Genomic DNA, 27,306 nt, shown 5'->3' with positions numbered 1-27,306 from the left:
CCAAGATGTGTTTTCTGTATAAGCCTTTTCAGAACCCGATGCTGTGGTAGGACACGTACACATCATGGAACAAGCTGAATCCTACAACTGGAAGCCTGGAAAGAACTCTGAGTTTTATGTCTTACAGTTGGGTATGCATCTACCTTGCACCAAATGCAGCCTCCCGAGGACAGGAGGGCCCCGAAGAGCTCTTCCCAGAGCCCCTGGCATAGGCTGGGCACAGCGGCGAGGGTCTCTGGGTGCGGCCACCCCCGGCTCGGCGCTGTCACGGGGCAGAGCTGCGGAGAGAGAGGAAAAGTTGCCGGCTCTCATTAAGATTTATGATCCGTCTGAACTTTTGTAGTCCCGAGGCTTAACGACAGATGGTGGTGTAACTCCACCAATTTTGTGGCGTCTCCGATCGCTTTGATGTTGCAGTACAGGTTCTCTTCGAGGTGACTCCGGTTAAATCCCGCGTTCCTCCTTGCCCGAACTGCGCCGGGCGCTGCGCGGGGCGGACAGGGAGCGGACGTAGGGCGAGACAGGGCTCTGTTCGTGCTCCGGCGCCGTTTGCATGCAGCGCTGATGGAAACAGCAACGTGACGGGCACCTCGCGCCGCCAGCTGCGCTGGGAAAATGCATTAAATTAATTAAGGGAAGACGGCTTCGGAGCGGTTTATTTGAAGCGAGAAATACAATACAAACGCGCAGATGAAATCTCGAACCGTAAATAGGAACAAATAAGACGCGCCTTGTTCATTAGGAGGCCAAGTTATGTTTTACGCCCCGATCGCTGCTGTGAAAATAAAGAGTGGGAGAAGCGTTTGTTCGCGGAGCGCTCATCCGCGCAGCGCTCACCCCGCGTCGTTCCCCCCGCATTATCGCGCACCGCACAGCGCGGCTCTCGGCGGCGGCCGGTCCGCCGCGAAGCGGATTTCGCACCGCTCACAAAGATAGCGCAGCGGGGCCGCTCCGGGCGCTCCCTCCAACAAGTGCGGGGCACGGCGCGGTCCGCCGCCAGGAGAGCCGCCGCCGCCCGTCGGGAGGAGGGCGGCGGGTTCGGGGCCGAGCGGAGCCCGTGGCGGCCGATTTCGTTTGCGGACGGCGCGGAGCGCGGGGCGCGCCGCTCGGTTCCCCCCCGCCCGCAGCCGTCGGGGGGCGGCGGGGGGCGGCTGCCCGCGGTCCCCGCGCTCCGCATCCCCGCGGCCCCGCAGCGGGCTCAGCGGGCGGCACCCGCAACCGTTGCGCTCGCAAAGTGCGGTTGAAGCGAAGCGGCAACGGGGCGGGCGAAGCGGGGAGGTGTACGGGCGGAGAGGGGGTGGGGGGGAACGACGACGAACACAAAAGAGTTGCAAGTAGCAAATAAATATATTTTACGACCACCCATCGGCAGCCGCGGCGGCGGCGAGCCTGCCCCGGCGGTGAACTTTCACCTCGCGAACCCAGCCTCGCCCCCATTGGCCGGGCCCGCAGCCGCCACGGCCCCCTCCCGGCCCCGGCCTCGGCCCCGCCGTTCGGCCCGTACTGCCGGGCAGGGGCCGGGAAGGGGCAGCGGCGGCCCGGGCGCCGCGCGGAGAAAGTTTCGCGGAGCGTCGGACTGCCGGCCCGCAGCCGCCTCCCACGCGTGTCTCCCACCCCGAGGGCGGGCAGCGGGCCGCAGACGGGCGGCAGCGCCGGCACAACGCGCGGCTTTGTTTTCTCTCCCCGTCTGCTAAACTCGTTGTGTCTAACGGAGCAAAAAGGGGGGGAAGTGGGAGGGAGGGAGAGGGGGCGGGGAGGGGGGAGCTGGCAGCAGGTGGAGCGGGCACGGGCCGGGGGGGCGCGGAGCGGGGCACGGCACGGCGCGTCCCGCGGCACTTTCCGCTGTTGCCATCCTCCCCCCTGCGCCGCCCCCCGCGCATTATTAGCACTTCTGTGCAGGCCACTTGGCGATCATGTGAGGGCTCCCTCCTCACTCCCCTTTCCTCCGAAGGAGTCGGTGTGTGTGCAGCGGGTTTTTTTTTTTTTTTTTCTTCCTCTCTCTCTCTTTTTTTTTTTTTTTTTTGCATTCCCAACAAAACACATACACACAGCGGCACACTCCGCACACAGCCAGACCCGCACGCCGGCGCCAGGCAGCGCCAGCCCGCGGGAGGCCGCCCGGCCCCGCCGCCGCCCCGCGCCCGCTCCCGGCCCCGCCGCCCCCCCCGCCCCGCTCCCGGCCCGCGCGTCCCGGCGGCGGCGGCGGCTCCGCCCGCAGAGACTTTGCATGTGCGCGGCGCTCCGCTCGCCCTTTCTCTCGGTGTCAGCTCGCCGGGACGCCCCGCACGGTGTCTCCTCCCGGTAAGTGCACCCCCCACGCCCCCCCACCCCCTCCCCGCACACACCCGTCCCCTCCTCCCCCCTCGCTCCGGTGTGTGACTCTCCGCTCCCCCCGCCTCCGCCGCTCACTGACTTGCCGCCGCCGCCGCCGCGGGAAAGTTTGGCGGCGGCCCCGCGGTGACATGTGTCAGCCCCGCCGCGCCGGGTTCGCTGCCGCCCGGGCCGGGCCGGGCCGGGCCGCCTCCGGGTGTCCCCGCGCGTCCCGGGGCGGCAGCGCGACGGGAGCCCGGCAAACAACCTGTAGGCTTCCGTGCGGGGGCTTCCAGAGAGCGCTCCCGAGGCGGCTCGCCCCGCTCCCCCATCTGTTTTTTTTTCTTTTTTTTCTTTTTTTCCTTTTTCTTTTTTTCCCCTTTATTTTCTTCCGCCGCTTTTATTTTATTTTCCAAGCCCTCCCCAGCAGACAGCCGGGGTGAAGAGCCGTGTCACGTTTCTCCTTTGTGTGCTGCCCGCCCGCCGCCGGGAGACGCGCACCCCCCCTCCGCCCGGCCCCGAGCGCGGCGCTCCGCCGGGGGCCCCGCTCCCTCCCGGCCCGGCCCGGCCGCCCCCCGACGGCCGCGGGACAGCGCGGCAGGGCCCCCCCCGCGCTGACAGCCCCAGCGAAAGGCAACCAAAAAAAAACCCCAAAAAAACAACAAAACACAAAAAGCCCTAAAACCGGGGATTAATAAATAATGCCGAGGAGTTCCGGAGGCGGCCTGCTGCGCGGGGGCTGCCCTTCAGACTGCCTCTCGCCATTCAGGAGGGCTGCGGGAACCGCAAAGTTTTGAAAGTTTAATTTTTTCGGAGCGGGGAGAACGCGGCGCGCCCCGGGGCTGCGGGAGGGAGCGGGGGGGGGGGCCGGGTCCGGCCTGTGCGGGCACTGCGGCAGGGTGAGGGCGGGCCGCGGCGGCCGGGGCTCTCCTCCTCCCGTGCCGGTGTCGGGCCGAGGGCTGCGCGCAGCGAGCGGGTCCCGGGGGGGTCCCGAGCTCCCGGCGGGGGCTGCACGCACCGCACTGCGCGGAGACGGAGCCGCTGCCGCGTCCTCGGGGGAAAGAATTCCGAAGTAACACTCCCCCCCCCCCCCCACACACATTTAGGGCAGCAGCATCTGTGGTCTGCGCTGAGCTGCGCGGGGCCGCACGGGGAAGGCGGCGCGCGGCGATCGCTACCTGGGAACCGCAGCCCGGTTTAAAACCTTTCGTTTGTGCACTTCCTTAAAAGAGAGGAACGCAGAAGTTCCCCTGCCAAGGAGGATGCCCCCTCGCTCGCTGCCTGCACGCTGCCCCTCCGGAGCTCCCTTCGCTCGGGGGAACCTCTCCGCTGCCATCAGTGGGGATGTGTCCGGTGGCTCGGCGGGCTCGGGCCCGGGGTGGTGCTGCCAAAGCTGTGAGGCTGTGGCGTGGGGCCGGCCCGGCTCGGGGAAAGAGGCGAAATTCAAGAGATTCTGACAGGTTTAATTCTCTTTTCCCCGTGCTAGGTCATTTAAAACCATTAAGGAAAAACATTATTGCTAGTAATATTACTCTAAAGAAAATATGATTAATTATTAAATCCGTTTCTCTAATGCTACGCTGAACCCTTTTGAGTGAGATATAGATTTGAGTGTTCAAATTAGTATTTATTTTTAAATTTCTCCTGACTATAATAATTTCTTCATATTTCATGCAGATAGAGAAAAGATGCCTGTTTTGCAGTAATTCTCTATTTTAGTGCGGTTTGTACAGAACGGCAGCACCCGGTAGCATTTCTGTGTACTTAAATCATTTATTTACCAACTTGGAATGGTAAATTACTGAGTAGCTGGGGGAAAGTAGGAGCGTTCCAAGTGCAGTGTTTCCCAAATAGGTGAAGCGACCTTCACGTCAACTGATGGATCACTCAGCGCCATGCCAAGTGCTGCAGAATGAGCTATTCTGGTTTATTTTAATACGTAGGACCCGCAGTGCACCGCTCCATGTGCGGCCTCACAGCGCAGGCTGGAACGCTAACCTGGGAGCCTGAGCAGGGGCACTTGTATAAATATTTGGGTCTTTCTTTGTTTTTAGTTTAACCTCCGGAATCCCTACGTTTTTTCATGAGACCTTTGTTTTAGTGAAGTGTTTGTAATATTTGGGAGAGGGAAAAAAAATGAAACGTTCCGTAGCTTTCTGTTCAGCGCAGGTTTGTGTAAAACTAGCAGAGGTTCAGTAAGGAGCAGCCTAACGAGTGCTCGCAGGGTGTGAGGAAGAGCAAAGCAAGTATGTCGACTCCAGATATTTAAATTTGTCAGTAAATGACACTTTTAAAGCTGTGCCAGGCTCTGTGTCGTAGTTAGATGTTGATTCCAGAGGTAAGTGACAGAATTTTTTTAGGAGTCATCTGTTGCTTATGAGTTTTTTAAGCTTTCTTTAGTAAAATGCACTGAAAATTTCAAGATTGAAGATGTGTTCGCTTAGGAACATTCTTATTGGACTTCAAAATATTCTACAGTATTACTGTATCGTAGGCTGTGCTTTGTGGACTGGTTTAGGTAAACTGGGATAAGCGTTTCATGTGCTGAGGAATATACCTGATTCAGCATTGCACGCCTGGGATTTGTTCAAGGCTGCTGGGCTGAAAACAATGCAAAACTTCTGAGATCTCATCCGTGCTCTGGCAGTGTTTTGCTGTGTGTCACTGAAAGTGTCACTTAACCTCTTTGTTTCACCGTTAAAATATGAGGACTGGTATTTTTCTCTGATAGGGCGATTAATTAATATTTCTTGAATGCTGAGTGCTCTTTTGTTCCATTTCTATTTTCAGTTCAGCTCAGTTGAGAAGTTCAGTTCCGATGGTGGTTTGAAAAAGAGTGGTTGGTGGGAGACCATGTTTTTGCTTTGTGAGTCAGATCATGGAGAGGTCACTCGCTCGTAGGGATGGAAAATGATTTAGGACATAGGTCACCGAGAAGTACTCGTGGAATGATTTTGACTGGAGAAAATTGCACATCGCCCTCAAACTCAAAAATGCTGTCGACTTGGTTACAAAATACTAATTTTTGGTACACTTGAACTGATTACTCTTTTTAAACTTTGTGGCAGCTAGTGGGTCTGGAAGTAATGCAAATTATGTATTTTTTCACTGCCACTATCGCATACCTCTCAACTAATCCTCGTTAAAGGGGATACTTGTCATTTAGATTCCCCTTCTCTGTCCTGTTTTGACTTGAAATCTTTTTTGATTGCGTGTGTAAATTAGTGGCACCAAAAAAACTGAATTAAAAAGATGAAATGGTGGAAAAGGTTTTCTGCAGTAAAGTGCCCTCAGTATTACAGCTCAGTGTTACATGTTTGGAGGTTAGCTTCCACATTCCCTCTGTCACAGAGTAATTCTATTTACCTCACTGTGGCCATTTCCAAGGATAGTCTTAAACTTGAATTTCAAAACTGCCAGATTGGCATAAACACAGGGAATGGTCCCACAAGTATCATTTAACACTGATAATCTTTTCTTCTTTTTTAGGCTCTCAGTAGCTTAATGACACTTAGATTTTTATTTTTATTTTTTTACATCTTCCAAGATGCGTACTTCAAATTGTAAGAGGCATCTCTATCCTTTGATTCAAGATTTGCATCTGTTTTGGCTTTTCTTCTTTTTTCTCTTTTAATTTCTGCTATATTTGCATTTTAAGGGCAAGACAATGTTTGGTGTTAGGAAGCTGGATTTAACAGTGCCACCAATAGCTCATCTGTGCTGTCATCACTGAAGGAGCTGAAAATAATCTTTTTAATGAACAGTTGCTACGACATTCATTGGTGCACCAAAGTGTGGGTCGGGATGATGCTGGAAAGTGAAGTTTGGGCTCTGGAGAGTGAATTGTGTGTGGAATCCTGTTTAATATGTTTTCAGTTCTCATTCTAAGGCAAACTAAATGGAAATGTTAAGCACGCTGTGCTATATTATCACTGCATTAAGCGTTTGTGGTGAATTGTAGAGGTTGGTCAGGGGAGGAATGAGAGCACCGTAGGCTTAACTTTTGATCCGTTCAGCTCGCTGCTTCTTCTTCCTGCAAATAGTAATCATGCATCCTCCTCCTCACAGCTGCAGCTGGAAAGGGTTTTGCTGCAGTTTGTTTCACATTTAAATCTGTGCGGCTGCAGGCAGGCTGATCCCCTGCATATCACGAGCGGCTCTTGAAGTGCCCTGGCCTGGGCTGCCTGGTTCTCTCTGTAGCTGGGGCTTTGTGCCCCGCGCTGGGCTGCCCGGCCCTGCCAGCAGCTGAGCTTTACAGGGGTAGGAGGGAGGGTATGTATGTGTCTTTCCTACTGGTGGAGGCAGGCAGGTTGAGGTGATGGGCAGCAGATTTATTCAGCAGTTGGAAGGGGTGTCTGTGTCCCAAAGCCCTATGCCCCTCTGTGAGAAGTTTCTGGCCCGCTGGTGGCTGCAGCTGCTACGCTGGGTATGCCAGGCCCTTGGGCGTCTGCTGTGCCTAACCCACGGTACAATTGAGTTGAATTAGGCATCTCTACGAGTTGCCGGCCTCTCCCCATGGCAGGGAGCCTGCCTGAAGGGTGCTGGGAGGATGGCAGCAGCAGCTCCTGGGCCCCAAACTGGCAGTGGGTTCGGAGAGCAACATTCTGAGGGCAGGCAGTATGTCGTTAAATGTAGTTGGGAGGTTGGTGCTTTTTTTCTAAATGCATTGCTTCTCTGGATAAGTACATTTTTATAAAAAATTGCCTACACCTCAGAAGATGGATGTTTTGTTGAGGGAATAAGCACGGTCCTATTGAAGTCATTTATTTTTTATCTCACAACGTGATGCAACTTTCATCAGGATTGCTCTAGTAGGAAAATTTAAATAGTGATTTATTCAATTATCCATCTTCTGCGTTTCAGCCTAAAACAACATGAGCATATTTAAAAATCCGGGTTATGTATTTGAGGTAGGTTGAATTTCTGTGCTTGAGCCACTGTGACGAATTACGTACCTGACACGTGCACGCGTAAGAAGGCCACGGTGGTGACGGATGGTGCCGCTGTGACTTCGGTGGTCTGTGCCCTGGGGAAGGGCCGTCCCTGCTCCTCCTCCTGCACTGCTTCTCCCACAGGGTCAGGCTGGGTCTGCACGCACAGGGACCGGAGCTCACAGGGCATTCCCACACTGTGGGTTACTGCAGGTGTAACGCTGTGCGATGAGGCTGTCAGGTGGCGAATTTGAATTTGCCCAGGAACAGGTAAGGAAATCTAGAAGAGGGGAGTGTATCCCTAAAAAGCATTTAAATCTTACCATTCACTCATAGCTCAGCCCTACTGTAAAAAAATTAAACTCAATCATTTGGTTGATTTCTCTTTTCGTAACTCTTAGTGCAAACGTTAAGAAGGCACATTGTTCTTCTAGCACTGAAACCAACCCCATAAAAAAGGCTATGCGTAATCCATATGCAGTAAAACCTACAGCCGATGTTTAACTGCTTGGAAATTAGATCAGAAACTGTCAAGTTTTACCACTTACAAATAATGTCAAAGAAGTTTTAAGGGTTAGCTGTGGGAAGCCACGAAGGGCTTTGGGGAGGAGCGTGACAACACAAAAACGATGAAGATTTGGGGAGTGCTGTGGAAAGTGGCCAGAGAAAACATGTGATTGGGCCCGAGCCAGCCGGCACGGTGAGGGGGGGGGGGCTGCTGGGGAAGCAGGGATTTGCAGCAGAAAAGGCGGTGTGATTTTCTTCTGATGGCCAATATCTGAAGTGCGTTTTTGCCATAACTTCCTGTAAGGGAAGAGTTGTGCGTGGCAGCGTTCCCCACGCAGCCAGGCACGGTGTGAATGAGCACAGGAGGAGTTCTGCCAGTGTGTGCTGGCTGTGTGGTCTGGGCCTCAAGGTGCTGTAAGCTATTGCAGAAAAGTCTTGGATTTTATAAATTGACAGTATGTGTGTTTGGGTACATATTAATTAGTTGTTGTGCCAAAAGCTGGTTTTTAATTAGTGCCAATCTAAGGATCACTTTCCCGGTGTGGCAGAGCTCTTCTTTAAAAGATAAAGGGGAAGAAAAGTGTGTAGAAGACAGAGGCTTGTGTCCTTTGGAGTCTAAAACGCAGTAATTGAAATATTTATGATTCGAGGCACTACTCTGTGAGAGAACACAGACAGGGTTGTGGTTTCATTACAGTACTTACAATATTCTCATGACCTAAAAATGAAAACACAAAAATCTAATGCAGTCAGGTGTGCACAGACTGCAGAGACGCGCATAGCTGATGAAATGCTCTGTTTCCCACTTGTGTCAGTGTTTTCTTCTTGGGGTAAGAAGGCATTTAATTCGAACAAGGAACAAGCGATTATGTTCAGCACAGTAAACATACAAGGCAGGATGCAGAGATGCTCGACTATGTGGTAAAAAGGATTCTTTAGTTGGAAATGAACTTGTGGAATATAGGGGTGCTAGAACTGTATAAATATTAGGATGTTACTTTGCTAAAGATCTGAAATGCTTTCACCCAGAAATTCACTCAAACTCATTTGTTTCCAGTCTTGAATGCATTTAAATTACTTTTAATGTTGTGATGACGCCTGTAAATTGTTCTCAGTACACAATAACTGTCAGTGTACACTGGAAAATACATGTGGTCAGTAGTTCACAAGATCACTATACTGAAGACGCAGAAGAAGTTTCACAGTGTCATAAATCCTTGCACATTCTTTTGCTTTGTAAGAAGGAATTAAATGTGTTTTGACAGAAACTTGGACATAGTATTTAATAGCGAGAAGACGTGTCTAGCATTGGAAGCGGTGACCAGTCTGTTCTTGAGCCTCTGTTTATTATTTATAGGAAGGGGTGTGAAGTGTACTTGAGCAACTGAGATTTTGTATCTGCTGAACTTTCTCAGGGCAAGTTTTTAAAAATGTAGGTTCAAGTGGTGTTTTCTCCTTTTTTTTTTTTTTTTATTCTTTTTTTTTTTAAATGAGATCATGTCTTCAGGCAGTCTCTGAGCAGCCAGGAGAATGGCAAAATTGCCACAATACTGGTATTATTTTCACAGGACACTGCTGGGTGGGGAAGTTGATGACTGTTGAAATGTGGCTGCAGCGGGTGTGCAGCTTTCCTGGGAGGAGGCTGCAGGCTTCAAAGTGAATGTCTGTTGTGTGGACATATTGAATCTCAGATTGTAGGACAGAAGACATTGTAAAAAAGAAGCACACCCAACATTTTTTCATGTTGATATGAAGACTCCCTGTGATTACTAAGGGTTTCAGCTTAGCTGCTAGGCTTGTTGATGCTTCAGATATTCAGTTTGAACCTTCATGTGCAAAGGTGTCAAGAAGTTTTTCTGAGGCTGCTTAGCTGCTCTTCATAACTAAGGCTGAGACTGGCGACCAACCGATCCGTGAAAACAGAATGCCATAGATTCACAAGGGAGACTTTTTCCTTCCTGAGAAATCTGTAATGCCCATGGTTTTTCCAGGACTGAATGACTGATGATGAATTCACATTGCTGTCCTCTACTTTTTTCCTGGACAACTGTGACCGAGTGTGAAGAAACAGACATGTATGGTGATGCTGTGTGCTGCAGGATCAGTGCATGTTCAGTAAGTGTGACACTCGTCACAAGCTTTGTGTGTGCTTTGAGTGCAGCATGGAGGATTAACACCTCTAATTCCCTACCTATTTTTTTAGGAAGTATATGGCTATGGGCAGGTCGAACTGCTTACATGTTTCATTCAGCCTCTCCAAGACACCCATGTTCTTGCAGGCTTTTCCAGAGCAGAGGAGGAGCAGGCAGTTGGACAGCGCTCTGGTGGTACCTCATTGCTGTCAATTCTTAAGAGCCTTCCCTCTGTTATTTACTTGTTGCATGAGAAGGGAGCTCCTGTAAGGTCTATGAAGTGGTGGGTGGCACAAACTGCATGATGCCTGCCTGGGCCTCCTGAGCTCCAGACCAGGCACATGTATCTTAAATTTTCATGTGTTGTGACTCAGTAGAAGAATACAAATATATTGTTTGATTACGTGTAAAAATGGAATCTGCTGTGCTGGACTTAACTGGAATGCCATTTTAACCTCTTATTCAGTACATGTCTTTCATAAGATGAATAAATCTTGAAACCATTAACCATATTATGTATAGGTGCTTGTACATTTTGTAAATCAATACTGCTTATATCAAAACCTCATTATACTTATGTATCATTTAACTACAGTTTTTCTGCCCCTAGTGACTACCATTAGTTCTTTGTTGTTACCACTAAACTTCCCTGTTAGCAGAACAGGGAAGACACCATTTTTTTCAAGTCACTGCTAGGCCTGCAGTTTTGTGCCAAATTCAGTTACCAGCAACATTTTCTCCAGCTGAATTTCTCTTCATCTAAGTCGTAGAGGAGTGGGAGCTGAGTGTGACCACAGAATACAAAAAATAACTTTCTTGTTGTCACCTGCAGTATTACCGTAATTGGAACTAATGAGTCTGCTGTTGCACAATATTTATGTTGCAATCCAAACTGACACGGTCTGGAATGCTTTGGGAGCAAAACACAACACAGACCTGAGCCTTGGGCAGCAGGGCTGGGGGGAGCAAACTGCCCCTTGTAGGGAGGTCCTGTAGTGAGGTGGTTTGTCCTCTGGATTCCTCAGCTGTGCTGTGGGCCAGGGTCACTTTCCTGGGGGAGTGGGAAGATGCAACGAGGCGTTTCTCAGAGCCTGGCTGCAGAGGTTGCTTGTGGCATTTGTAGGTGACGCTTGGGGTCGGGCTGCAAACAGTGATGTTTTGGTAAATGGAAGTGCTGAGGGAAGTGCTTCTCTGAAGCCTTCTGATGGAGACGGACTGTTTATTTTTACTCCAGACACTGGAAGGGTCTTTGTCAGGACATATTATTTGGAAGAAACTCTTTTAAATGTGTTTACTTTCACTTGATGGATGGAAATAATGAGTCAGCATCCCATGTCACCTTTACTTCCCAGATGGCGGTAGGCTCAGTGAGATGAATGCTTCACCGTGCTGCTGCTCTGGTAGGCTCTGCGGCAGCTAGTGAACTTGATCTATGACTCCTGGCCTTCACTGTGAACAGAGCAGGGTATATTTTCTGGTGACTGACATGCTTAGATCAGTGGCCACCAGATACCTGGTCAGCTCTTCAAGCTGAGCTTTAGTGCTTGCTTTAACCCCTCAGGGCTCAGCTGCTTGCGGCATTTAAAACATGTCAAGTGATTTTGCTTTATAGCAGAGATTTGACTCAGCAAGACTTGTGCTAACTCTTGCTGAAGATATGAAATACAATTTGTAGCTTATAATTGCTGCCTAATATGATCTTGGACCCTTACTTAAAATCCATTTAACTGATACTGTACTTTCTTTATAAGGTTATTATTGGGAGCTAACCTTTTCTTGTGTTGTGGTTAAATGTACAATGTAATAAGGGTGTTTTTTAATGTGTTTAAGAGTTGGAAGATGTGTTAGAAGTAACCTTTATGCAGAGAGTTTTATATAGTTGTGGTGAGTATAGCAATATTAAAATCCTGAACATTAGTACCATCTGAATGTAATTTGTTCTCGCTGTGTTTTGTGTGTGCCTCCAATAGTGGATGGTACAGTATATTGAGAAAATCAGTTTTGTTCTCCACTGCCTTTCTTGCCAGTAATTACTAACCTTGTGCAAATCATTGTCTTTACAAGGTTTTTCTACTTTTCATATATACAAAAATACAAAAAGCATAGCAGATACAGCCGATGAACTGCACGTCTTTCTTTCTCAACATTTCAAGGAGAGTAAACTAAACCCGAGGTTTTAGGCACCAAATTAAAAGCCTCCCAGAAATCTTGACTTGTTTAACTCTTGAGCCACGTCTATTGGAGATCTCTTGGGATCACTAGATTTAAAGATTATTTTTTCTGAACAACAAATGTCAGTAATTTTGCTTATTTGATTGCCTCACAGAAATGTGGATTTGGTTAGATTTGTAAGTTAAGTAGGTTATTTCTCCAGCTTCTTTTTTTAACAGATACCGAAGTGTACATGTAGAATTTAGGGTACATGAAAAGTATTTTAGAACTGCGCCCTGCTTGCTTGTGCTTTAAACAGCAGTGAAGAGGATGAAGTTTTGCACCAGAATTAAAAAAAGCTGCTTAAGCAGAGTAATATGAGTGTCGTATGTATGAACAGTCTTTGTGATTTTCAGTTTGCTTTTTCCAGTTTCTCTGTTTGTTCTATTTCCCTGCTGTTGAGATGTTTTGTTTTTAATTTTTACTTTTTCACTTTTTTTTGTTTTCATTTCCTTTCGCTTTTGCCTCAGTGGGACACTGTGGATTGGAGAGGGGGAGCAGGTTTTGTGCATGTCAGCGTGTTGGCCTGTAACTGAGAAATACTTGCTTTTCTTAGGTTCAGTAAACTGTTGTCAGGGGTGAGCACAGCAGTAGGGACAGAGTGGGCAAGAATGGCCCTAAGAGAAACAAACACTATTTTTTATCTTAAGTAGATGGTGGAGGGGGGCAGCAGTCACGGCTCATGAGGTTGAAATTAACTGCTTTTAGCATTGTGAAGGCAACGGTGATGTAGACAGAGTGCTATCCTGAAATTTGTAAGTGTAATTCTTGGCTCAGATTTAGATTTCTTCTGGAACTTTAGGGTAGAGTTGCTTAATCTCAAGGCAGTAAAGATAAATTCATTAATGGTTATGAGGTGTTGAGATAATTAAATAGAGGATGCCAGTAAATTGCTTTCTGAAGCTCAGTGACTGTAAACTCTGATCTTCTAATTTAATCTATCTACCACTTCCCATCCTGTTGCTGAAAGGCTTTGGAGACTGAGAAATGAGTCCTGCTCGCAGCGTAGCAACTGCATGAACTGAGCCATGTTCTTGGAGAGGAAAAACGCCTCAGTGTAAGTCAATACTGTACGGACAAAGGTTAGCTGAAACAGGTTTTTGTGTTGTTTATCATGTTCAGAGATGTTTTGTTTCTTGCTAACTGGCTGAGTTCTGCACTGGCCTGTGATGTTCCTGACATGCACAGAAGAAAAATGAAGAAGGTAATGACCTGATGAAAGAGATCCTTTCCAAATGAGAGAAATTAACCAAATACATTTCTTTTTGTGGTGGTGCAGTATTGCTCAAGTCTGGCTTTTTGTTGGTCTAAGCCATTGTTATCACTGTGTCACTAGACAGTGATTTTTTCTTATGAATTATTTAAATGTGTGCAGAAATTATTTCAGAGAGAAATTAGATACCTCTGAAATTAGCCATTTCTAAAGAAGGGTATTTGAGTTGTGTGAGAAAAGCATTCATTTTACATTTTTAACCTGAGCTTTTCGGAATAGAAATACACATGAAAATATATTCTGACTCATTTTAAGGTCGTGTCTGTGTTTTCTCAGCAGGTTATTTCTTTGTGTAGAGCATTCTTCATCTAAAGTGCTGCATTCTGTTAGTTTGCTCAATGCTGTATCAACTGCAGTGTAATCCTTTGAGCTCTAAAGTAGACTTGTGTCATGAAGGAGGTGGGCAAGAAATACGGTGGCATAAACGGAAGAGCTCTGTGACAGGCAGGATTCAGTCTGTCTCTCTGGTGCTGTTTCATGTCCATTATTGATGGACCTGGTTGTGTGGTGTCAGTGTCCCCGAGGCAGGCCCAGGCCTCCCCAGGCCTCTGTGTGTGAGCTCTGTGCGAAGCCTCCTGACAGAGTGCCGTGTACTTCTCTTGCTATGGCCCAGCCTGAAAGTCACCTGGAAGCTCCCTCCTTGCTCTCTCCTTCTTTCTGGTAGCGAGGTGCTCCTCCTGGGGTAAGCATATGGGAAGGTTTCACCCTTCAGCCACTCATCAGGCTGGATTGCTTCTCATCATGAAGAACCTGTGTTGTACCAGTGACCATAGTTTGCGACCTGGGCTCAGAGGCGGTCTGATTTATTTTTTGACCTGAGAAGCAGAGGGTAGGTAGCTGCAGGTCACTAGGTTGGGATGGAGGCTTCTGTGTCTGCACCTAAAACTGTGGTTCCTGGTGCCTTGACAGCAGCAGCACCTGTTGTATGATCCTTATTTCATCCAGGACACCCCAGTTCAGAAAGACAGTCAGGAAATGTAAATGGAAGAGACAGCTGGAGAAGTAGCAGAGAATAATCATGATGGCAGACTTCACTGTTTCTTTTGGCCAAGTAGTTTGACATCAATTTTGAAAGTCTAGTGGTTGAGCTGAAGTGAGCTGAAGCCAACGGAAATGAACAGTCTCTGAGCAATGCTGCGAAAGGAGCGTTGATCTTCCTGGTGGAGCATCAGTGTGCTGGGTAAGCCTCATCTTCTTGCTCTTGTGTTGCTGTTTTGGGTTTATTTTCAAGGTGAAAGTACCATGCATATCTAGTAGAAGGAAATTCTGAATTGAATGTTTATGTTTATGTAGAAGACATCCCTTGTTAAATTAGGCCCCAAGTAATCTTTGCTTCAATAATGGAAAGGTGAGAATGGGACTCTTAACACCTACTGTAACAGACTTGCCTTCTTGGTATTTCTTACTTTGCATCTAAAGACTTGTGATTATTTAAAAATGAAGTTGTATTATTTCTGAAGTGCTTTGACTGCATTTCTTTGTTCCAGAGCATTCTGTACATTTTGGGTACAGCAGCAGTAGTTGGTGCTGTTTAGTTTGTTGTAGAAGAAATGAGAAAGTGAGTTAGCTACTAAATAAGTATTCATAATTCATACTGAAGATTTCTAAAAGAAATTCTGTAAGTTAAATTTATTTTATGTGTGTGTGTGTGTCCTTGTAGTAAGGCTTGTGTAAAACATAGCTAGTAATTGTGCCTAAGCGGCTTCCAGCTCTACCATCCCTTTCCCACAAAACATGTCTCACAGAAATGAAGACCATGCCTTTTGATTTCCATTTGGCAAATCTGAAGTACTGGCACTAAATACGGCTTTGGTGAACTTCGCAGAAGTTAAAAACAAACAAAAAATGACTAATTGGTAGCTGTACCACAAAGCATTTTTTAAAATGTTCTTGTCTCTTAATTATTGCAGTGTAGCATCAAAGGCATTTCTTCTTCCACACTTTAAACTTCAATTACAACTGCATTTTGGTCGTTAGTGGGAAGAAGTTAATAAAAAATCCAGTGTGTATATATGATAACTACAGAAACGAAGTTGCTGTCTTTGGTTTGTAGTTTAAACAGTTTGAAGCCTCTTGAAAGCTCAGTACACTTGATATAAAAAAGCCATTTCTGTGACCACTTGAAAAAATTTAGTTTGTTGTAAGCCTGCTTGTTGATCTAGAGCTTTTACTCGCGTAAGGTTGATTAATTGCTTTTGCCACTTGTGTTCGTGGTTCAGTATAATCTCATGCAGACCACTGTATTTTCTTCTTAATCTTCTGTTGATGGTTGCATTTTTGTATGGGAAGTTAGATTTTACCACTAATAACTTAAGTATTTTAATAAGCAACTAAATAAGATTCAGAACAGTAATAGACCACTGCAAACTGAAATAGCAACTAAGTAGTGGAAATTTGTTTCATGGTGGACGACTTCTGCACCAGCTGTAAGCGGTGCTGTGGAAGCTTTTGTTTTCATGCAACTTTATTTATTTAGAAAGAGAAGGTGGTCATCCTGTTCTTATTGAAGTACCTTTGTATTTAAGACAGATTTAGATAGAGAAAGATTAATAGGCCTATCTCTTACATAAGGTATTGTTAAAGTGAGTATGTCTTCCCTGATAATTACTATTCATTAAGGCTAAATACTCTTTCTTTAGAGGAGATAACTCTCAGTTATCTTATGTGGAAAGTAGATGAATGAATATTGGCACTGAAGTCACTTCATACAGAATGTGAAATTCAGATAGTTAGTCTAAGAGACCTATGGCTCATCTGCTTTACCTTCCATTTCAGAAAATGCGCACCTCTCAGAATGCTCAGGTTAGTTACTTTAATACAGTGTGACCCTTATGGCAAGGGATTAGAGTCTTAATGGTATCTGACTTGGCTAACTTGGCTGAAGTAGAATCCCATGGTTTCCATGTGCAGGTGGAACCCAGTCATTGCAGGTGATGCCAAGGAAGGTGCTGTTAGTGTTCATCTTTGAAAGTGTTTGACTTGTGCTGTGATCTTGGAAAGTAGGAATACTGGTGCCTTGCATTCATCTGCTTTCTCATGAATACTTACATAGTTGACTGAAAAAGTGCATGCTGACACTGTTAAGAATTTGTCCTTATAAAGGAAAACACATTAGTTCCCTCTGGGGTAGGCAGTGTACCAATTCTCTCGTGTATACATAATGGACAGGAAGGAGAGTTCTGAAATCTTCAGACAGACAAGCAAAAATTATGTAGGAATTAAAAAAAAAAAAAACACAGGAAATAATATTGCTGATAGTGAAAGGATGAAGGGAGGAAGAAAACTTCCGTCCCTCTCAATTTTTTAAGGAGATCAGTTATGGTTTTTGAACTTTGGGGATTACAATGCATTTTCTTTGCTAGAGAGCTGTCAGAAAATACAAAGGTTATATCTATGCAGACAGCTTAACTTGCTTTCAAGCTCTCCAAAGTGCTTTAACTTATCTCACATTCAGCTGCAGAAATCTGTAGCCCTTGGAGGAAGCAGAGGGCTGTCTGTTGCTGAGGACAGGCGGGACAGAGCTGTGGACGCAAGCAGCAGCATGGCGTGGGGCTGCAGGGCTCAGCGAGCGCGCCCTGTCATTGTGCTGAGGTGCTTACTGTGGGGGCCAGAGTATGGGAAAAAGGAACCTTCCTTTGCCGTAATCCTCCATTTTAATCTTTGCTTTTGGAAGTTTTCAGGTTATTAATTCTGGAGAGCAGAGCTCTGAAATAGGTCTGTTTGCTTTTGCTTGCTTTTACTTTTTCAGTTTTCTTTCCTCTCATGCTTATTTAAAGTTGATCCTGGCAATAGAGGGGGTGATTCTAAAAAAAGGCTTTCATCAAAGAAGGAGTATCCTAAAACTTCTACCTAACTAGAAGCATACCGCAAGGTGAAGAAGCTGCATAAAATACAGCGGCAGTACAAGAAGCCATCACATTTTTACTGAAATCGTTGTACAATGGAAAGTGCTTCGTGTCAGCTGAAATGTCAGATGTATCAGGAAAAAGTTAAAGTGGAACCTGATTTCTGTAAGGCTAAAGATTCAAGTAATTTGCTTAGGGATGCAGTAGAAAATCAATCTTATGCTTGAAAGAGGGAATAGTAGCCTTCAAGTCTCATCTCATGTTTTGTAGCTGATTGCCTGTTTTTATTATCTCCCCCCCTTTTCCTTCAGTACTTACTAATGCCCTTTGGTTAACTCCATTATACCTTTGAAAAAGTTCTTGCAGAGCTCAGCTGCTTTGACTTGTTTGCTGGGTAAGCCTCAATGATATTGTTATAATTAATAGGATGTGTTAAAACTTCCAGAACTGAGTGTTGCAGAACCAGGCTATTAAAACTTCGTCCCCCGTATGTTCTGTAGTGTGCAAGATTTCCAACTGCCACAGGTGGGGCTCGTCAGAGAACATGGTAGAGCTGCACTGATCTTGCATGTTTGCTGGAAGCTAGTTTGGCAGTAACACTGTTCTGCTTGTGAACAAGTAAGAGGGACAGAAAATAAGTTCAGTTTACAAATTGGAGATGTGTCTCTAATTTGCCTTTATTATTATTTTTATAGCAAGAGAAGGATGCACTGTATTTTCAGAAATTGAAAATCTCTGAACATCTGATTCATTAGGAACAGCTGAAACAGTTTTTCCTAAGTTGTGTGCTACATGATAGCAATCTGCCTGCTTTGTCTCTTTGTTCTCTTGAGTGTTACTGTTTTACTTCCACTTATTTTGATTTGACAATTTTGATTTTAGGAAAAAAAGTGTTTAAAATTATAAGAAAGCAATACACAATAAGAAGAAGTGGATAGAACGATCTGATATTTTTGAAGAACTTCATTTTATTTTTTTTTTATGACTTGAAGGTGTAATGAATATTTGTAACTTGCTAGTTCTGTGAAAGTAAAATATGAAGCTGATTATTATTATTATTATTTTAAACAGAGGGTAAATACATTAATTGATAAAGCACAAATCAAGGAATAAGAAAACAGGGAAGGATGCTGAGCAGTGTGTGAGTCCTGACCAAATACCTTATCTAAGTACAAGCAAATATAGATCTAAGTAGAGACTTTGCTTTTAATATTGGGGTCTGTATCCAGAGAGAAGAGCTGTGGCTCTGAAAAAGGGATAGGCATTTACTGCTGGAGGATCCACTGAGCAAAGACATTTTAAATTTAAGTTGCAAGTTAACTTTCTGTCTTTGGGTGTGTAAACAGATAAATCTTAAATGGAAGTACAAAGGCTAGATGTTTCTGCCTAAATTCCTTCTTTTCTTTTTTGGCATAAACACTGTTTTTGAATAGTTTCTTAAAAAACAAATGTGTGGAAAACTATGTAGAGAAGAGAAACTTGATAATAGAGCATTTTCAGCTTCCTTTATAAAGACATAACAAAGTACGTTAAGAGAGGAGAGTAGTTACTTTACAAAAATACATTTTTAAGGATTTCAAGATGGATTTCACTGGGAAATTTTACATTATGATTTAAGAGCTTTTATAATACATGCCCAGAAGTGGTGAAGGAATTATGCCACCAGTTCCTTACAACTGTAATATATGAATGATAATTTGACCACTGCATTTCCTTTTGGAGGAAGTGGGAAGGTGCATACCAATATTTATAGAGGGCTGCTTTGAAAGTAATGCCTCCTATTTTATTATTTTGGCCCATGACACCAGAGGGAGATGTTGGTGGTATGGCAGTAGGGGTTGAACCTTCCCACCATTATTCCATTACATTTGTTGCCGTGCAACAGATGGCAGCAGAGAGGCAGTCTGTCAGAATGGTATCTGACATGAAAGTGTGTATGAAGTAAAGGTGCATCATTGAATTCCTCCACGTGGAAAAAAATGGCACCCACTGACAGTTATGGATGCTTTCTGAGTATTTGTGGAGACCAAACAGTGGGTGTGAGCACAATGAGGTGGTGGGTGATGCGTTTCAGTAGTAGTGACAGCAAAAAGAGGTCACCTCCACTGGGGCAGATTTTTGTAAGCGCAGCATGCAGTCTCTTGTTCCTCACTGGCAAAAAATGCATAGCTAATGGTGAGAATTGACTCAATCAAACAGTGTTATGGTGCTCTTTGTACTGGTTGTAGTTTTCATGCAAATAAATAGGAGGCATAACATTTGGAGCAACGTACTTATTCGTTCTGTACGTGGCCCTTGACACTCTTTAAAGAGTCCCAGAGATGAACTGGAATGCCACTACTAATTTCTATACACAAAGCAATTGTGAGTCTTGACCTAGAAATAGGACCCTAGGAGGATCCATTTAAATAAAGAGGTTGACACCACAGGTAGAAACGGACAAGGGAAAACAAGATGAGTTATTATTGCATAACAGCAAATCATCTGTTATAAAATTTTCCATAGGTCTTATGCCAAAGTGGTTTGAAAGAAGTTAATCAGTTAGTTTTGTGGATGTTTGCAGATGTGTGAAGTGTCAGCCTAGATAAAAAGCCTGAAGACGCTTAATTGAAAAAATAACATAGATGATGGAAGTTGGCAACCTGGGCCTAAAGGAGAAGGAAGTTTACCTCTAGACATGGAATGAGAGGTGATAGGTAGGCTTTGACATGGAAGATAAATGATTAATATATAATAGAATACTGGATTTATGTCAGTGGAACGAGATTGCATTTGTCAAGATGAGAACAAAAGAGAAGAGCGTGATGTGAAATAAGAAAGATAGGAATATTAGCTGTATGGTTTGAGAGGAGAGATAAACTTTAAAGATGGGGTTTGTAAAGATCCTATAGTATTTCCATACAAAACTTTCGTAAATATGCGAGTGCGCCATGAGGTGCTTCCATGTGAAGAGTCAGTCAAAGATGACACTTGGATTAAATGAATGGTAATTTTTCCAGGAAAGGAGTTAAGGAGAGACCTTATTATCCCTGTAGAGGACACTATTAACTCTCTGTCTACATACTGCAGAATTGTGGTTCAGCTTGCACCTGCAGCTGAGCAATGGTACAGGGAGAAAACAACTTGTTCTAGGTGAGTTTTAGGTTGGTGCAGTCCACTTAAGATGTCTCACTTCATTGACTCTCTTGTGGAAGAAGATCTTTCATAAAGTTTTGTCAGTATTGTTCTTTGCTTCCTGTTGCTGTTTAGTGACAATATTTGCAACCTAAGTTTATGCTTAAAGTTTGTCCTATTGTTGTTGAAGTACCATGGAAAATACTAATACATGTCATAACATACATAAGTATTTAGATTTTGGGGGCCTGGATTGACTTAACTACATTGCTCCCAAGTAATGAAACAAGGAGTTAGGAAGATCATTTAGTACATACATAGGGAAAATTTCCACTGACTGGAAACCTTATTCTGGAAATGTGTAACCAGTTGTATTTCTCCCTATGTAGGATTGAAGTATTTCATTTGTTTATAGAGAGATCAAAGAGACAACGCTACTATAAATTTCCACTGTAAATTTCCTAGTTTCGACCTCCATCTTTACTACTCTGTGGACAGAGTTTACTACTCTCTTAACAGTTTGTGGCTGGTTCTGGTACCTAGGGGACCACAGGACTTTCAGGCTGCTGTGGCTATCTCGTGGGTTTTGTTTTTTTAATGCAAAAAAATGGAGCGGTGAAACTGGCTGACGAGCAAGTAGCAACAAGTATAATCACAACCTTGGACTTCAGGAGAGTTAACTTTGCCCTTTTCAGGAACCTGCTTGGACGAATCTCATGGGGTCAAGTCCTAGAAGGGAGAGGAGTCCAAGAGAGATGGTCATTATTCAAGGATTTCATCTTCCAGGCTCAGAGTGAGCGCATTCATTGTAGTAAGAAGACTAGCAAAGAAGGCAGGAGACTTGCCTGGATGAGCATGGAGATAATGAGAAAACTCAGAAGAAGAAAGTGTACAGGCCGTGGAAAAGGGGACAAGCCACTCGGGAGGAATACAGGAATGTTATCGGAATATGTAGGGATGTGATGGAAAGGCTAAGTCTCATTTGGTAGAGAATGTAAAGGACAACAAGGAGGGCTTTTTCAAATATATCAGGAGCAAAAGGAAGACCAGAGAAGATTGGGCCTGCTACTGTGTGGGTCAAGGGCCGTAGTTTTGAAGGACTCAGAGAAGGCAGAGTTACTGAATGCCTTTTTTTTTGCTTCAATTTTCACTCCTGAGACCAGTGCTCCGGTACTTTGGATCCTGAAGACCAGAGAGGAAGTCCAGAAAAAGGAAGACTTAGGTTAGAAATCATTTGGGCGTACTTAACTCCCGTAGGTCCACAGGCCTTGATGGGATGTACCTACAAGTGTGGAAGGAACTGGCAGATGTTATTGCTTGGTGACTCTCCATCATCTTCAAGAGCTCATGGAGAACAGGAGAAGTGCCTGATGACCAGAACAAGGCCAGTGTCACTCTAGTCTTTAATAAGGGCAAAAAGGAGGATCCAGGAAACTATATGCCTGTCAGTTTCACCTCCATCCCAGGAAAAGTGATGGAAGAGCTCATCCTGGAGGCCAGTTCTAAGGACATGAAGGACAAGAAGGTGGCCATGAGTAGTCAACTTGGTTTCACCATGGGGAAATCATGCTCAGTGAAACCTGATAGCCTCCTGTGTCAGAATGACTGACTAGATAGATGAAGGGAGAGCTGTGAATGTTGTCTACCTGGAGTTTAACAAGGCTTTCAACACTGTCCCACAACAGTCTCATAGGTAAGCACAGAAAGTGTGGGCTGTATGTGTAGACAGTGAAGTAGATTAAGAACTGACTGTCTGGCAGGACTCAGAGGGTCGTGATCAGTGGCATTGAGTCTGATTGGAAGCCTGTAGCTAGTGGTGACCCTCAGGGGTCTGTACTGGGTCCAGTCTTGCTTAGCTTAGTTTACTCATCAGTTACCTTGATGAAGGCACAGAGCACACTCTTAGCAAGTTTGTGGATGATTCTACATTGGGTGGAATGGCAGATACACCAGAGGACTGTGCTGCCATTCAGAGACCTTGAAAGGCTGGCGATATGGGCAGAGAACAACATCATTAAGTTGAACAAGAGCAAGTGCAGGGTACTGTATCTGGGGAGGAATAGCCCCATGCACCAGTACAGGCTGGAGGCTGGCCTATGCAGTCCTGTAGAAAAGGTCCTGGGAGTCCTGGTGGACAGTGGGCTAACCGTGAGCCAGCAATGTGTTTTGTGTCCAAGGAGGACAGTGATATCTTGGGTTGCATTAGGAAGAGTGTTGTCAGCACATCGAGGGAGTTGATCCTCCCCCTCTACTCTGCCCTACTGGAGGCTGCATCTGAAGTACTGTGTGCAGCTCTGGGCTCCTCAGAAAGACATGGGGCTCCTCGAGCTAGTCCAGCAAAGGGCTACAAAGGTGTAAAGGGGCTGGAGCGTTTTTCCTTTGAGGAAAGGCTGAGAGAACGGGCCTGTCTAGCCTGGAGAAAACTGAGGATATTGTTTTACTGATGTGTACAAATATCTTAATGAGGGGTATCAACGGGATGGGGCCAGGCTGTTTTCTGTGGTGCCTGGCAGTAGGGCAAGAGACAGTGGGCTCAAGCTACACACATCTACATGAGAAAAAACTTCTTCACTGTGGGAGTGACTGAACATTGGCACTGACTGTCCAAAGAGGTTGTGGAATCTTCTCTGGAGATATTCAGAGCCTGCTTAAATGTGATCCTGGGCAGTGTGCTCTAGGTTACTAAGCTTGAAGCAGAGGGTTGATCCCAAGTGGTCTCTTTCAACCTCAACCATTCAGTGATTCTGTTATTCTGTAATGTAAAGTAGGCCTGAGACGCTCTGTGGTTTCCTTGTTTTGTTTTCTTGAGACTTTGCTACTAGATTAGAACAAATATTTTGCTGAACTTTGAAAGCTGTTTTATGTCTTTTTAATTTGCTCTGTTGTATGTTTAGTAAACAAGTAGCTTTTTTTTCTTCCGTTTTAGATACTTCCATCTGAAGTGCAATAGGATAATCTGAGAAGTTGAGCTTTTTTCCTTTACTTGCAGACTTCTTACTACATGTATCCTCTGAGACACCACCAGAGATAGCTCGGTGCATCGCTTTAGGATTCCTGGCAGAGAAGCCCTGCTAACAGAAGTCAGTGCTGTGTTGGTTCAGTTGTTGAGGTCTGCTTGATTACCTCCCCCCTTCCAATTGTCTTTCTTTCAAGTTCTAAAAATTGTTCATCAGATTTATCATTGTTTTTTAAGAAAGTCTTCATGAACATGACCTGAGGTTTTACAGGAAATCTCGAAATAAAAGTAATAATATTGTTATACATTCTCTCACATTCAGCCTCACATGCTATCACAAAAGTAGCCTTGAAGCTGTTTTAGTTTTACAGCAAAGAGTGTTTCTTTTCATATCAGGTAATCCGATCTGCTGTTTTTTTTCCCCTTGGCTTTGAAAACATGCCTTTATATTAATAATCCTGGATTTTGCGCTGAAAGTTGATTGCTCTAATTGCCGTTTGGTATTCAGTAACACTAAATAAAGGCTCACAAGTTTTTGTTTTTCCTTTTTCTACTCTAAAATGTATCAGTATGTATTTTTAGAGTTCACCATTAGTGGATGTATAATCTCTGTGTCTGCTTTTATTCTTGGCCACTGGGAGTTTTGCTACCAGCAATAAAAGACAGCCTCCATGTTGTACTGCACAGTATAGATATTGTAAATTTTGGTCTTGCTTTCCATTGATCTGGTTTGTCATGTGGGAATCATATTCAGCTGATCTTTATTTCCTGAGTCAGAAATTCTGTTTTACCCATCTTTGGGGCTTTCAGCATTTATTCTCAGTGGGCTGTCAGGTATTGCACATAAAAGCAAAGGTTCAAAGGCATATAAAGAAGGTTGAGGTCTGAAATGTTTACTTAACACTGTCTTTTTTTTTTTTTCTTTTAACAAACATTTGCCTGACTGAAGGATCAGCATGAAGCCTTAATAAATTTTAGACCTTTTATACTCTATTATGAACATTTTACATGTACCTAACTTTGGCTTAGCCTGGAACACATCAGCTATAAACTTGCTACTACATATTTACCAATTTAACAGCACCAAAGTTGTGGGTTTTCTTTTTTTTTTTCTTTTTTTTAAGTTTATTGATTATTTTTCATTTCTGGGACTGGTGCTGTCACTGTGCTAAAAATAAAACTTAAATAAGGCCACTGCTGCTTTTAGTTAAAAACTGCAAATACAATAATAAAGATACCAACCTTTCTTGTTGTGATTGTATCCTTTTTGAGGAAGAGAACAAATTTCAGTGACATGGTTTGTCACCTGCTGCCACCAGTAAGGTAAACAGTCATAATTTTAACAGCTTTTCGCACTATTTTGTGTATAGTCTCCAGGGAAACAAATGCCTGAAGTTCAGATTTGAACTACTTGGGGACAGCAATGCAAAGCTCTAGATCCTGATATTATAGTATGTCTTTTTTTTTTTTTTTTTACTTTTCTCATATGAACTGAAGCATATTCAAAGTCTTGGTGTACTGAAGTGCATCTGATTCTCTACTTCTGCTTTCAGTGTATTTTGGTTTACTATTTATTACTGACCAAGGAACCAACTGTGGACCTTAAGATCTGTTAAAGAGATTAATTCTCTCTTTTTCTGGTTGCTTTCTTCTTTGTTGTTGAGAGAACTTAGTGCTCTAAGGTTGGCTCAGAGCAACCCTTATATTCTAGAAAAGCTGTGGTGTTGAGGAATTGGAAACAGGTGAGAGAAGGGCTATCAAAAGCTGGGGGGTGGGGGCAGTGCTTCTTTCATAGCTCCTTTACCTTTCCTACGATAACCACCAATCATAAAGCTGTTATGGAGTAGAGCTCTTTCTTGAATAGTTTTGAGTTCCTAGTCCTATTTCCTGAGTTGTGTATTCTCTTCATTTGGAAGTTATGTTGCACGTTTAACTTGTTGCTTAGCATTTAGTCACGTGTGCCTCTTTTCCTCACCTTCTCCAGCCAAGGCAGAAGAATGGGACGGTACAGACAGCTTTCTTCAGGTAGATGGGTTACCAGAGCCTGCCTCAGTCTTTTTTTTTTCTCTTTTCTTCCTTTTTAGTTGTTTCTGTCAGTAGTGAAATATGTCACTCTTGTGCTAGTTCAGCTTCTCTCACTTTAGTAATCAAATATAATTACAGCTCTCCAGGGTTGGTTCTACAGCTTACTTTACTTTGCTAAGGTTAAGAGAGAGGTGTTTTCCCATCCAGTTCTTCCTAGACTTCTATTTGCTACTTGGCTTATTTTGAATTGAGAAGAACAACTTGAAGAAATGAAGAAAGTAACCAAAAGAAGCCAGATTTGAAATCTTCAGTACGAGAAAGCATTATATTAGCTAGTGTCACCTGAAGTAGTGTTGATGCTTGTTACTCTGGTGGCACAGGTGCTGCAGTGAGTCCACTTTGAGGCTTGTTTTGAGTATTTGACATAAAATGGTATTGTGATTTTCCACCGTGTGCTTTTGGTGGGGGGTCTTTCACAAGTTCAGATGGAACTAAAACCATATGGCTTTTGTTTAATCTTTTCTGAATGGGCTTCAGCTAAGAAAACTGTATGAGAAGGTGTCTCACTGTTGAATCTGAGACTAATAGGAGCATAGATTTCTCTATGCGTCTCTCAAGGCAGTCCCCAGACACCAATTTCAGAAGAGTTCACTGAGGTATCATTTGTAATAATGATAAAATCTCATAAATCTCATTGTGAAGCATCATGAACAGTTTTGATGCAGTTGTTCAGTGGATGTGTAAAATCTCCAAAATGTGTCTTTTCACGGGGAATTATTTGGATATAAGACTTTCTAACCTAGGGCACTTCACCATCTGGCCAGGTGGTGATGTGATTATCATTATTTGTAGCTTATTGTTAGCTGTTTGTTTAGTACAACCAGATGTGAAGATTATGATTTGATGTTGGAAACACTGAAAGTAAGTGCTGCCTTTAGTTGAATGTATCTGTCTTCTGATTTGTCTGCCGTATACTCACAGGACTATGGAAGTCATTTGGTGTCTTGGCATTTATTTTCAGTGTTCCTGGCCTGGTTCCATGTGAGCTTGGGTGTGAATCTTGTTCTACATCAGCTGGATATTGTGCTTCTCTGGAAAAGGGGAGCTCTCTGTGGCAGGAGGGCTGAAGATCCTCTGGGCAGAGTAGGGATTTTGCCCAGGGGTCTGACTGAGCAGCTGTCTGGAGAAAAAGGAACTGAACGTCATCATAAGTTTCCTCACATTTCACTTCTAACCCCAAGTTTTTTAAAATTGATATTTTTTTCTTTAACACGAATACACATATTTCTCTGTGTATTCTCAGAACAACTGAACTTTCCAATAGGCCTTAGGACAGAATAACTCAGAGAAGTAGAAAAGAGCTCTAACAAAACAGGGGGCTTATCTGCATATTTCTCCCTTTTGGGAAGAGGACCAGAAGTCAAATAAATGACAGTGACAGTACTGGGTCTGCAGTAATGACCATGGTAATACTGCAGAGCCACATGTTGGTGTTAAAGAATCTTCTGTGGTGACTACTGGAAGACAGAAATTATGTTCTTATAGATCAGAAGTGTATTTTTAATAAGCAGGAAGTAATATCTTAAAAGGTAAATTATGTATGTTGAGATGAAATATTACTAGCTAATAAAAATGAAGTGAATGAAATCGTGTGGTGAATGTGGGCCTACTTGACAAAAATACAGGGGTGTTTTTCAGATTGCTCCAGATCTAAATTTTCATTTTAAATCCATATATTCCTGTTGGGATAATAATCCTAATCTTGAGAGTGTAAACTTGCTAGAGTGGTGTTTTCCTGAGTCTGCAGGTAATCTGGAATGCCAGGTCTATTCTCATTCTGAATTCTATTAATCCTTTGTTAAGCGGTCATTCTTAATGATGGTCTGTAAAATTCAGCATTAACAATTTCATTTATTGTAAATTTTGTGTCTGGGAAGGGGAGAATGATGATTGTCAGGAACATCAGCAAGGAGGAAAGTAGAGAATGAATAAACGTAAGGGG

General features: G+C 44.3%; 1 protein-coding gene across 12 annotated transcripts in view; it reads left to right on the top strand.

The window, feature by feature from the left end:
- The first annotated feature begins 2,169 nt into the window (after positions 1 to 2,169).
- Positions 2,170 to 27,306, top strand: part of FOXP2 (forkhead box P2) — a 414,481-nt gene continuing 389,344 nt past the window's right edge. For 10 of the 12 annotated variants that reach the window (XM_090137455.1, XM_090137453.1, XM_090137439.1 and 7 more), the window contains exon 1: positions 2,170 to 2,301. The gene's annotated coding sequence lies outside the window, so the exon portion shown is untranslated. Of the gene's footprint in view, positions 2,302 to 13,597; positions 14,545 to 27,306 lie in introns of those variants that run through there. The other 2 variants (XM_090137470.1, XM_090137383.1) reach the window with 2 other exon arrangements.

Source organism: Phasianus colchicus, chromosome 1 (assembly GCF_987193195.1).
Source record: "Phasianus colchicus chromosome 1, bPhaCol1.hap1.1, whole genome shotgun sequence".
Classification (NCBI taxonomy): domain Eukaryota; kingdom Metazoa; phylum Chordata; class Aves; order Galliformes; family Phasianidae; genus Phasianus; species Phasianus colchicus.
This window is presented reverse-complemented; position numbering and strand designations above follow the sequence as displayed.